This window comes from Martes martes (assembly GCF_963455335.1).
Source record: "Martes martes genome assembly, chromosome: 16".
Lineage (NCBI taxonomy): Eukaryota > Metazoa > Chordata > Mammalia > Carnivora > Mustelidae > Martes > Martes martes.
The window spans coordinates 17,506,329-17,517,883 of NC_137904.1; the positions used below are offsets into that span (position 1 = coordinate 17,506,329).

The following is an 11,555-nucleotide window of genomic DNA, read 5'->3' on the forward strand; positions in this document are numbered from 1 at the left end:
CCTTACGGGCAATACAATGACACTAAATTCATATCTCTCAATAGTTACTCTGAATATAAATGGGCTAAATGCCCCAATCAAAAGACACAGGGTATCAGAATGGATAAAAAAACAAAACCCATCAATATGCTACCTACAAGAAACAATTTACCATTGCTAATGGACATCAGAAGAAAGCTGGAGTGGCAATCCTTATATCAGATCAATTAGATTTTAAGCCAAAGACTATAATAAGAGATGACGAAGGACACTATATCATACTCAAAGGGTCTGTCCACAAGAAGACCTAACGATTTTAAATATCTATGTCCCTAACATGAGAGCAGTCAACTATATAAATTAATTAATAACAAAATCAAAGAAACACATCAACAATAATACAATAACAGTAGGGGACTTTAACACTCCCTTCACTGAAATGGACAGCTCATCCCAGCAAAAGATCAACAAGGAAATAAAGGCCTTAAATGACACACTGGACCAGATGGACACCACAGATATATTCAGAACATTCCATCCCAAAGCAACAGAATACACATTCTTCTCTAGTGCACATGGAACATTCTCCAGAATAAATCACATCCTGTGTCATAAATCAAGTCTCAACTGGTATCAAAAGATTGGGATCATTCCCTGCATATTTTCAGACCACAATGCTCTGAAGCTGGAACTCAATCACAAGAGGAAGTTTTGAAAGAACCCAAATTCATGGAGGCTAAAGTGCATCCTTCTAAAGAATGAATGGGTCAACCAGGAAATAAAGAATTGAAAAAATTCATGGAAACAAATGATAATGAAAACACAATGGTTCAAAATCTGTGGGACACAGCAAAGGTGTCCTGAGAGGAAAACATATAGTGATACAAGACTTTCTTAAGAAACAAGAAAGGTCTCAAATACACAACCTAACCCTACACCTAAAGGAGCTGGAGAAAGAACAAGAAAGAAAGCCTAAACCCAGCAGGAGAAGAGAAATCATAAAGATCAGAGCAAAAATCAATGAAATAGAAACAAACAAACAAACAAAAACAAAACAAAACAAACAAACAAAAAAACAATAGAACAAATCAACAAAAGTAGGAGCTGGTTCTTTGAAAGAATTAATTAGATTGATAAATCCCTGGCCAGACTTATTAAAAAGAAAAGAGAAAGGACCCAAATAAATAAAATCATGAGTGAAAGAGGAGAGATCACAACCAACACCAAAGAAATACAAACAATTATAAGAACATATTATGAGCAACTCTATGCCAACAAATTTGACAATCTGGAAGAAATGGATGCATTCCTAGAGACATATAAACTACCACAACTGAACCAGGAAGAAATAGAAAACCAGAACATAATAAGTAAGGAGATTGAAACAGTCATCAAAAATCTCCAAACAAACAAAAGCCCAGGGCCAGATGGCTTCCCAGGGGAATTCTATCAAACATTTAAAGAAGAATTAATTCCTATTCTCTCGAAACTGTTCCAAAAAAAAGAAATGGAAGGAAAAGTTCCAAACTCATTTTATGTGGCCAGCATCACCTTGATCCCAAAACCAGACAAGGATCCCATCAAAAAAGAAAATTACAGACCAATATCCTTGATGAACACAAATGCGAAAATTCTCACCAAAATATTAGCCAGTAGGATCCAACAGTACATTAAAAGTATTATTCACTATGACCAAGTGGGATTTGTTCCAGGGGTGCAAGGTTGGTTCAGCATTCACAAATCAATCAATGTGATACAATACATTAATAAAAGAAAGAGTAAGAACCATATGATACTCTCAATAGATGCTGAAAAAGCATTTGACAAAGTACAGCATCCCTTCCTGATCAAAGCTCTTCAAAGTGTAGGGATAGAGGGCACATACCTCAATATTATCAAAGCCATCCATGAAAAACGCACCGCAAATATCATTCTCAATGGAGAAAAACTGAAAGTTTTCCGCTAAGGTGAGGAACATGGCAGGGATGTCCATTATCACCGCTGCTATTCAACACAGTACTAGAAGTCCTAGCCTCAGCAATCAGACAACAAAAAGAAATTAAAGGCATCCACATCAGCAAAGAAGAAGTCAAACTATCACTCTTTGCAGATGATATGATACTATATGTGGAAAACCCAAAAGGCTCCACTCCAAACCTCCTAGAACTTGTACAGGAATTCAGTAAAATGTCAGAATATAAATTCAATGCACAGAAATCAGTTGCATTTCTATTCACCAACAACAAGACAGAAGAAAGAGAAATTAAGGAGTCAATCCCATTTACAATTGCACCGAAAACCATAAGATACCTAGGAATAAACCTAACCAAAGAGGCAAAGACTCTGTACTCAGAAAAGTATAAAGTACTCATGAAAGAAATTGAGGAAGACACAAAGAAATGGAAAAAAGTTCCATGCTCATAGACTGGAAGAACAAACATTGTGAAAATGTCTATGCTACCTAAAGCAATCTACACATTTAATGAAATCCCTATCAAAATCCCATCAATTTTTTTCAAAGCAATGGAACAAATAATCCTAAAATTTATATGGAACCAGAAAAGACCTCGAGTAGCCAAAGGAATATTGAAAAAGAAAGCCAAAGTTGGTGGCATCACAATTCCAGACTTCAAGTTCTATTACAAAGCTGTCATCATCAAGACAGTATGGTACGGGCACAAAAACAGACACATAGATCAATGGAACAGAATAGAGAGCCCAGAAATGGACCCTGAACTCTATGGTCAACTAATCTTCGAAAATGGAAAAAAGACAGCCTCTTCAACAAATGGTTTTGGGAAAAGTGGACAGCCACATGCAGGAAAATGAAATCAGACCATTTCCTTACACCACACACAAAAATAAACTTAAAATGGATGAAGGGCTTCAATGTGAGAAAGGAATCTATCAAAATTCTTGAGAAGAACACAAGCAGCAACCTCTTTGACCTCAGCCGCAGCAACTTCTTCCTAGGAACATTGCCAAAGGCAACAGAAGCAAGGGCAAAAATGAACTCTTGGGATTTCATCAAGATCAAGAGCTTTTGCACAGCAAAGGAAACAGTTAACAAAACCAAAGACAACTGGCAGAATGGGAGAAGATATTTGCAAACAACATATCAGATAAAGGGCTAGTATCCAAAATCTATAAAGAGCTTAGCAAACTAAACACCCAAAGAACAAATAATGCAATCAAGAAATGGGCAGAGGACATGAACAGACATTTCCGCAAAGAAGACATCCAGATGGCCAATAGACACATGAAAAAATGACCCACAGCACTTGGCATCAGGGAAATACAAATCAAAATCACAATGAGATACCACCTCACACCAGTCAGAATGGCTAAAATTAGCAAGTCAGGAAATGACAGATGCTGGCAAGGATGCGGAGAAAGGGGAACCCTCCTACACTGTTGGTGAGAATGCAAGTTGGTGCAACCACTCTGGAAAACAGCATGGAGGTTCCTTAAAAAGCTGAAATAGAGCTACCCTATGACCCAGCGATTGCATTACTGGGTATATACACTAAAGATACAAACGTGGTGCTCCAAAGGGGCACGTGCACCTGAATGTTTATAGCAGCAATGTCCACAATAGCCAAACTCTGGAAAGAACCTAGATGTCCATCAACAGATGAATGAATAAAGAAGGTGTGGTATATATATACAATGGAATACTATGCAGCCATCAAAAGAAATGAAATCTTGCTATTTGCAATGACGTGGGTGGAACTAGAGGGTATTATGCTTAGCAAAATAAGTCAATCAGAGAAAGACAACTATCATATGATCTCCCTGATATGAAGAAGTGGAGATGCAACTTGGGGGGTTTGGGGGGTAGGAAAAGAATAAATGAAACAAGATGGGATCGGGAGGGAGACAAACCATAAGGGACTCTTAATCTCACAAAACAAACTGAGGGGGGCCAGGGGGAGGGGGGTAGGGAGCGGGTGGTGGGGTTATGGACATTGGGAAGGGTATGTGCTACGGTGAGTGCTGTGAAGTGTGTAAACCTGGCGATTCACAGACCTGTACTCCTGGGGCTAATGGTACATTATATGTTCATAAAAAAATTAAAAAAATTTTTAAAAATTAAAAATAATAAAAAAAATAAAAGACATTAAAAGTGTGTGAGCTGTTTGGTACAATAATACTAAATGTGTACACACATACACAAACACACACACACACACAGTTCTGAATGGGAAAAAACTGCAGCCAAGAATATTCTATCCAACAAAGCTATCATTCAGAATAGAAGAAGAGATATAGTTTTCCATCAAGCAAAAACTAAAACGGTTCATGACTAAACCAGTCCTACAAGAAATATTAAAGGGGACTCTTTGAGTGGGAAAGAGAGACCAAAAATGATAGTACAAAAGTAGGAAACACAAAAGCAGTAAAAATTAATATTTCTGTAAAAAAAAATTAGTCAGGTAACTCACAAAAAAGTATATAAAATGTAATAACATATATGTAAAACATGGGGAGGAGAGGAGAAAAGAATAAAAAAATGGTTCAAATTTAAATGAACATCAACTTAATATAGACTGTTGCATGCAGAAGAGGTTATATACAAACCTAATGCAACCATATATCAAAAACCACCAACAAACATGCAAAGAATAAAGAGAAAGAAAACCAAATAAATCACTAAAGAAAATCAGCAAAACATGAAAGACAGAAGACAAGAAAGGATCACAGAAAATCTTCAGAAACAACCACAAAACAAGTAATAAAATGGCACTAGATAGATAACTATCAATAATTACTTTGAATGTAAACAGAATAAATGCCCCCAATCAAAAGACAAAGGGTGACAGAATGGATAAAGGAATGAAGACTTATCTAAATGCTGCTTATAAGAGACTCATTTTTGACCTAAAGATACCTGCAAATTGAAAGTGAGGGGATAGAGAATGATCTATCATGTGAATGGATTAAAAAAAAAAAAAAGCCAGAATAGCATACTTTTTTCAAACAAAATGACTTTGGAACAAAGACTATAACAAGAGATAAAGAAGGACATTATATGAAGGGCACAATCCAAAAGGAAGATAAAAATTGTAAATATTTATGTACCCAACATAGAAGCACACAAATACATAAAACAGTTAATAATGAACATAAAGAAACTCATTGATAATAATACAATAATAGCAGGAGACCTTAACACCCACTTACGTCAATGAACGTAAACAGATTGTTTAAACAGAAAATAAAGAAGAAAATAATGGCTTTGACTGACATGCTGCATCAGATGGACTAACAGATATATTCAACCTAAAGCACTAGAACACACTTTCTTTTCAAGTGCACGTGGAACATTCTCTAGAATAGATCACATGTTAACCCACAAAACCAGTGTCAACAAATTGAAGAAGACTGAAGTCATATCATGCATCTTTTCTGACCACATGCTATGAAACTAGAAGTCAACCATAAGAAAAAATCTGGAAGGATCACCAATATATGGAGGTTAAATAATATGCTCCTAAGCAATGAATGGGTCAACCAGGAAATCAAAAGAAGAAATAAGAAAGTACATAGAAACAAATGAAAATGAACATAGTCCAAAATCTTTGGGATGCAGGACAAGGAGTACTAAGAAGGAAATATAGAGCAATTCAGATCTATCACAAGAAACAAGAAAAATCTCAAATAATATAACCTTACACCTAAAAAAGCTAGAAAAAGAACAACAAATGGAACCTTAAGCCAGCAGAAGGAAGGAACTAATAAAGATTAGAGCAGAAATAAATGATACAGAAACTAAAAAATAAAAAAATAAAAATAGAACAGATCAATGAAACCAGGAGCTAGTTCTTGAAAAAAATCAACAAAATCGACAAACCTCTAGCCAGACTTATCAATACAAAAAGAAAAAAGGGGCACCTGGGTGACTCAGTCAGTTAAGTGTCTGCCTTTGGCTCAGATCATGTTCTCAGGGTCCTAGGATCAAGTCCTGCATCAAGCTCCCTGCTCAGCGGGGAGTCTGCTTCACCCCCTTCTCTCCCTCTACTGCTTCTCTCACTCTCTTGTCAAATAAATAAATAAAAACCTTTTTAAAAATAAAAATAAAATAAAAAAAGAGAAAGCACTCAAATCAAAGCATAAATGAGAGAGGAGAAATAACCAACACTACAGGATACAAACAATTACAAGAGAATAATATGAAAAGCTACATGCCAATAAATTGAACAACCTGGAAGAAATGGATAAATTCTAAGAAACATATAAGCTACCAAAACAGAAACAGAAAGAAATAGAGAATTTGAACAGACTGATAACCAGCAAATAAATTAAATCAGTAATCAAAAAACTCCCAACAAACAAAAGTCCAGAGCAAGATGGCTTCACAGGCAAATTCTACCAAACCTTAAAAGAAGAGTTAATAGCTATTCCTCTCAAACGATTCCAAAAAAATTGAAAAGGAAATTCTTCTCAAATATTCCAAAAAATTCTACAGAGCCAGTATTATCCTGATACCAAAACCGGGTAAAGACAACACTAAAAAAGACAACTACAGGCCGATATCCCTGATAAACATAGATGTGAAAATCCTCAACAAAATACTAGCACACTGAATCCAACAATGCATTAAAAAAATCATTCACCACAATCAAGTGGGATTTATTCCTGGGTTCAATAGTTGTAAACAATCAACATGAATGATCACATCAATAAGAGAAAGGATAAAACCATATAATCATTTCAATAGATGCAGAAAAATATTTGACAAAGTACAACATCCATTCATGATTAAAAAAAAAAAAAACAACTCAACAAAGTAGGTTTAGAGGGAACATACCTCAATATCGTAAAAGCCATATATGAAAAATGCAAGACTAACATCATCCTCAAGGGGAAAAATTAAGCTTTTCCCTTAAGGTCAGGAACAAGACACAAGACAAAGATGTCCACTCTCACCATTTCTATTCAACATAGTACTGGAAGTCCTAGCCACAGCAATCAGACAACAAAAAGAAATAAAAAAGCATCCAAATTGCCAGGGAAGAGGTAAAACTCACCATTTGCTGATGACATGATACTCTATATAGAGAACCCAGAAGACTCCTTCGAAAAATTGCTAGAACTGATAGCCAAATCCAGTAAAATCACAAGATATAAAATCAATGTTTTATTTCTATATACCAATAATGAAGCAGCAGAAAGAAAAATTAAGGAATCATTCCCATTTACAACTGTGCCAAAAATAATAAGATATCTAGGAATAAACCTAACTAAAGAGGTGAAAGTTTTATTCCTTGAAAACTATAAAATACGAATAAAAGAAATTAGAGAAGATATTTTTAAAAATGGAAAGATGTTTCATACTCACGGATCAGAAGAACATTGTTAAAAGCAATCTACACATTTAATGCAATCCCTATCAATCCTATCAATCACACATTTAATGCAATCCCTATCAAAATAACAACAGCATTTTTCACAGAATGAGAACAAACAATTCTAAAATTTGTATGGAACCACAAAAGACTCTGAATAGCCAATGGAAACTTGAAAAAGAAAAGCAAAGTGGGAAGCATCACATTTCTGGACTTGAAGTTCTATCACAAAGCTATAGTAATCAAAACAGCATGGCACTGGCACAAAAATAGAGGCATTGATCAATGGAACAAAACAGAAAAACCAGAAATAGACTCAAAAGCATATTGCCAATTAATCTTTGACAAAGCAGGGAAGAATAACTGATGGGAAAACACAGTCTTTTCAACAAATGGTGTTGGAAAAACTGAATAGCAACAGGCAACAAAATGAAACTGGACCATTGTCTTATGCCATACACAAATATAAATTTAAAATGGATTAAAGACATAAATATGAGACCTGAAACCATAAAAATACGAGAAAAGAGCACAGGCAACAACCTCTTTGACATCGGCCATAAGAACTTCTTACTAGATATATCTCCTGAGGCTAGGGGGAAAAAGCAAAATAAACTAAAATAAAGCATCAAAATAAAAAGCTTCTGCACAGCAAAGGAAACAAGGAACAAAATTAAAATCAATGTACAGAATGGGAAAAGATATTTGCAAATGACATATATCTGATAAAGGGTTAGTATCCAAAACACATAAAGAACTTATAAAACTCAATACCCCAAAAACAAATAACATGAACAGACATTTCTCCAAAGAAGACACCCAGATAGCCAACAGACACATGAAAAGATGCTTATCATCCCTTACCATCAGGGAAGTACAAATCAAAACTACAATGAGATATCACCTCACGCCTGTCAGAATGGCTAAAATCAACAACACAAGAAACAACAGGTGTTGGCGAGGATGTGGAGAAAAAAGAACCCTCTTGTACTGTTGGTGAAAATGCAAACTGGTGCAGCCACTGTGGAAAACAGTATGGAAGTTCTCAAAAAGTTAAAAATATATCTATCCTAGGATCCAGCAATCACAATACTAGGTATTTACCCAAAGAATACAAAACACTAATTCAAAGGAATACTATGCAACCATAGAAAAAGATGAGGAAGATCTGTATTTATTATCATGAAAAGATGTTCCTTTACATTATTCTGAAAAAAGCAGATTATAGACATTAAGTATAGAATAAGTCTACTTTGGCTAATATATGTTAAGTATGAAAATTTTTTAAACAATCATATGTTTAATGTCCATAATGATTATCTCCAAATGTCAAACTTAAGGGTAAGTTTAATTTTGTTCTTTTTGAACTTTCTAATTTTTTAAATAATCATGTGTTTTTATTGTATTATGGAAAAAGCTGTTTAAAGGTGTAAATAGAATAAATGAAGTGCATTCCTCCTTAAAGCAATACAGAGAGAAAGGCTTGGTTTCAGGTTTATATCAGAGATGATGAAGATTTCATTCAGCCGGGAAGATTTTTCCAAATGAGCTGAACGTCTTTCTCCATTACACATAATTTTTGTATTGTTGAAATGAGTATGTAAAATATTCTACCTCACCTCTCTGATATTTCTAAACAGGGCCTAGTCCCTCAGACTTGTTTTTTTAAATTGTTTTCTTTTTGTTAATTTATTTGTTGAAATTGACTTCCCAGCAATTCCTTCGGCCTCTACCAGCTGCTCTGGAACAAACTATAAATTTGTCAAAGGAACAAAAATTTCTTAATTCCTATTACTGTTTTATTTAAATAGCTTTTTCCCTATAGAACTGATTTTCCTTTTCTCTCTCTCTCTCTTTTTAAATTTATTTATTTGTCAGAGAGAGAGAGAGTACAAGCAGGGGAAGAGGCAGGCAGAGAGAGAAGCAGGCTCCCAGGACGCTGGGACCATGACCCAAGCTGAAGGCAGATGCTTAAATGACTGAGCCACCCAGGCATCCCTGATTTTCCTTTTCTTTTTAATTCTTTTTGTTATCCATTCCCCACCCCCTACCCCCCACCACACACACACACACACACACACACACACACACACACCCCTTACAGATATCCTTCCTCCTTGAAATAAGATGCAGTAAAGATTTAGCCTGCCTGGGTTCAAATCCCAGCTCTGCTGTTCATTAGCTGTGTGACTTTTGGCAAATTACTTAACCTCTCTGAGGTTCAGTTTCCTAATGTGTAATTTGGAAATCTGTATCTACCTCATAAGGTTGTTATGAGGATTAAATGAGTTAGTAGATGTCAGTCACTTAGAACAAGGCCTGTCGTATATCATAAGTGGTAGCTATTGTCATCTTTATTGTCCTCTCCTTCCTAAGCCAGTCTCTAACCCCATTTTGTCATATTCATTTCCCATTTCCACTCATCACAATACCTTTTGGGAGCTGCAAAGACAAAGAGCTATGACATTCATTAAGGCCAGAGGAGGGATCTCACTCTGAAGACTGTCTGCCTGTGAAAACCCGCTGCACATCGGTGTTCCAGAGGCTGTAGATGAGTAGGTTCAGCATGGTGCTGATGACAGCAATGAGAATGCCGATCCCTTTGTCCTTGTCTGAGGCCTCCACTGAGCCCAGCTTCATGTAGCTGAAGACACCTGTCCCATAGAATATGCCCACCATGCTGAGATGGAAGCCACATGTGGAGAAAGCTTTCTTTCTGCCTTTAGCAGAGCTGATTCCTAGGGCTGCTGCTGCCACGTGTGCATAGGACCCAGTGATGAGGACCAAGGGGGCCCCCATGAAGGCTGCTGCTACGAAAAGCAGCAGCTCGTTGAGTTGGGTGCTGGAGCAGGAGAGCCAGAAGAGCTGTGGGAGGTCACAATAGAAGTGATTGATCACATGGGGGGTTCACAGAAGTTAAGAGTGGATAGGCAACACTTTGGGTCAGTGCATTGGTGAAGGAAAGGACACATGACATGCCCACAAGCCAGCATTTGCTGGATTCCCCAGGTCATGTGGGTGCTGTAGGTGAGGGGCTGGCAGATGGCCAGGTAGAGGTCAGAGGCCATGACTGTCAGCAGGAAGCAGTCCGCTCCTGCAAGGGGGTGGAAGCAGAAAAGCTGGGAGAGGCAGGCCATGTAGGGAATGCTTCTGTTTTTGGACATGCAGCACCTCAGCATGGCAGGGACAGTGACACAGATGCATCCAACATCCAGCAGGGACACATTCCCCAGAAAGAAGTCCATGGGGTTGTGGAATTTGGGTTCAGTGAGGCTGGCAGCCAGGATACTGATGTTGCCCCAAACAGTCAGTAGCTACAAAAGCGAAAAGGAAGATGATAAAGACGGGCTGTAGAGCTGGAGTCTATGTTAGGCCCAGTAACACAAACTCAGTGACGATGGAATCATCTCCTGAAACCCCCGGATCCATGGCTTTCTTCCACCAGCAGTAGAACTGGGCAAAACTAGGAGGTGCTAATGGTGGTCAAAGGAGAATGAGAGCCTGATGGCAACCACCAAGTGCAGCAACATCCAGGAGATGGACAGGATGCAGGAACATAAGATTTAATAGAAAATTAAAGATTGTTACATACTGGAAGAAACTTGATAAACTTGACACTAAATGGGTAAGAACAGTAGCATTGGACAGACTCAAACGGAAGTAGATGAATGGACATAAATGAGGAACAAATGTAATCTTTGAAAGTTAAAGAGAAAGATGACTTTCTTGAGAACAAAGTTTCAAGAAGAAAGCTCCTTGCCTGCAGATGGTGGCATGGCCATAATTTGGGTATGAGAGATCCCATGGGATGAAATAGAGGCTTGAGGGGAAGTGGATGGAAAGGCATGTTCCCCCAACCTGTGTCCCCACGATCTCCACATACACAGGTCATCATGTATGATGACTGTAGTGAGATGCTTGTTGTTGCCCAGAGATTAAGAGATTAACTTGTGAAGCTGAACCTTGGTCGGCTTCATTGAAAACAATGAAATGAAATGAGAAGATATCATTGAGGACATTTCCAACTCCACAGTTGGTGGCTACCAGCCTTGTAGATTTCCTAAACCATGGGATTATATTGCATTTCTCCATATAGAATTTGGGAAATTTGGGCTCCAAAGTACTGATCTTTAACTGAGTAAGAACAATGTAAAAAAAAATAAATAAATAAAAAATAATTTTTGAGCAGGGTGAGAATTTGTAGGCTTAAGCTCCCAGGTGGTAGCA

The 11,555-nt window shown here is 37.1% G+C and overlaps 1 pseudogene across 1 annotated transcript; it reads right to left on the reverse strand.

Annotated features, from left to right (window-relative positions):
• Window positions 1-9,818: 9,818 nt before the first annotated feature.
• LOC308357130 (putative olfactory receptor 3A4) lies at window positions 9,819-10,757 on the reverse strand (annotated as a pseudogene). The gene has a single exon. The product of its transcript is annotated as a putative olfactory receptor 3A4 (transcript).
• Between the last annotated feature and the right edge of the window lie 798 nt (window positions 10,758-11,555).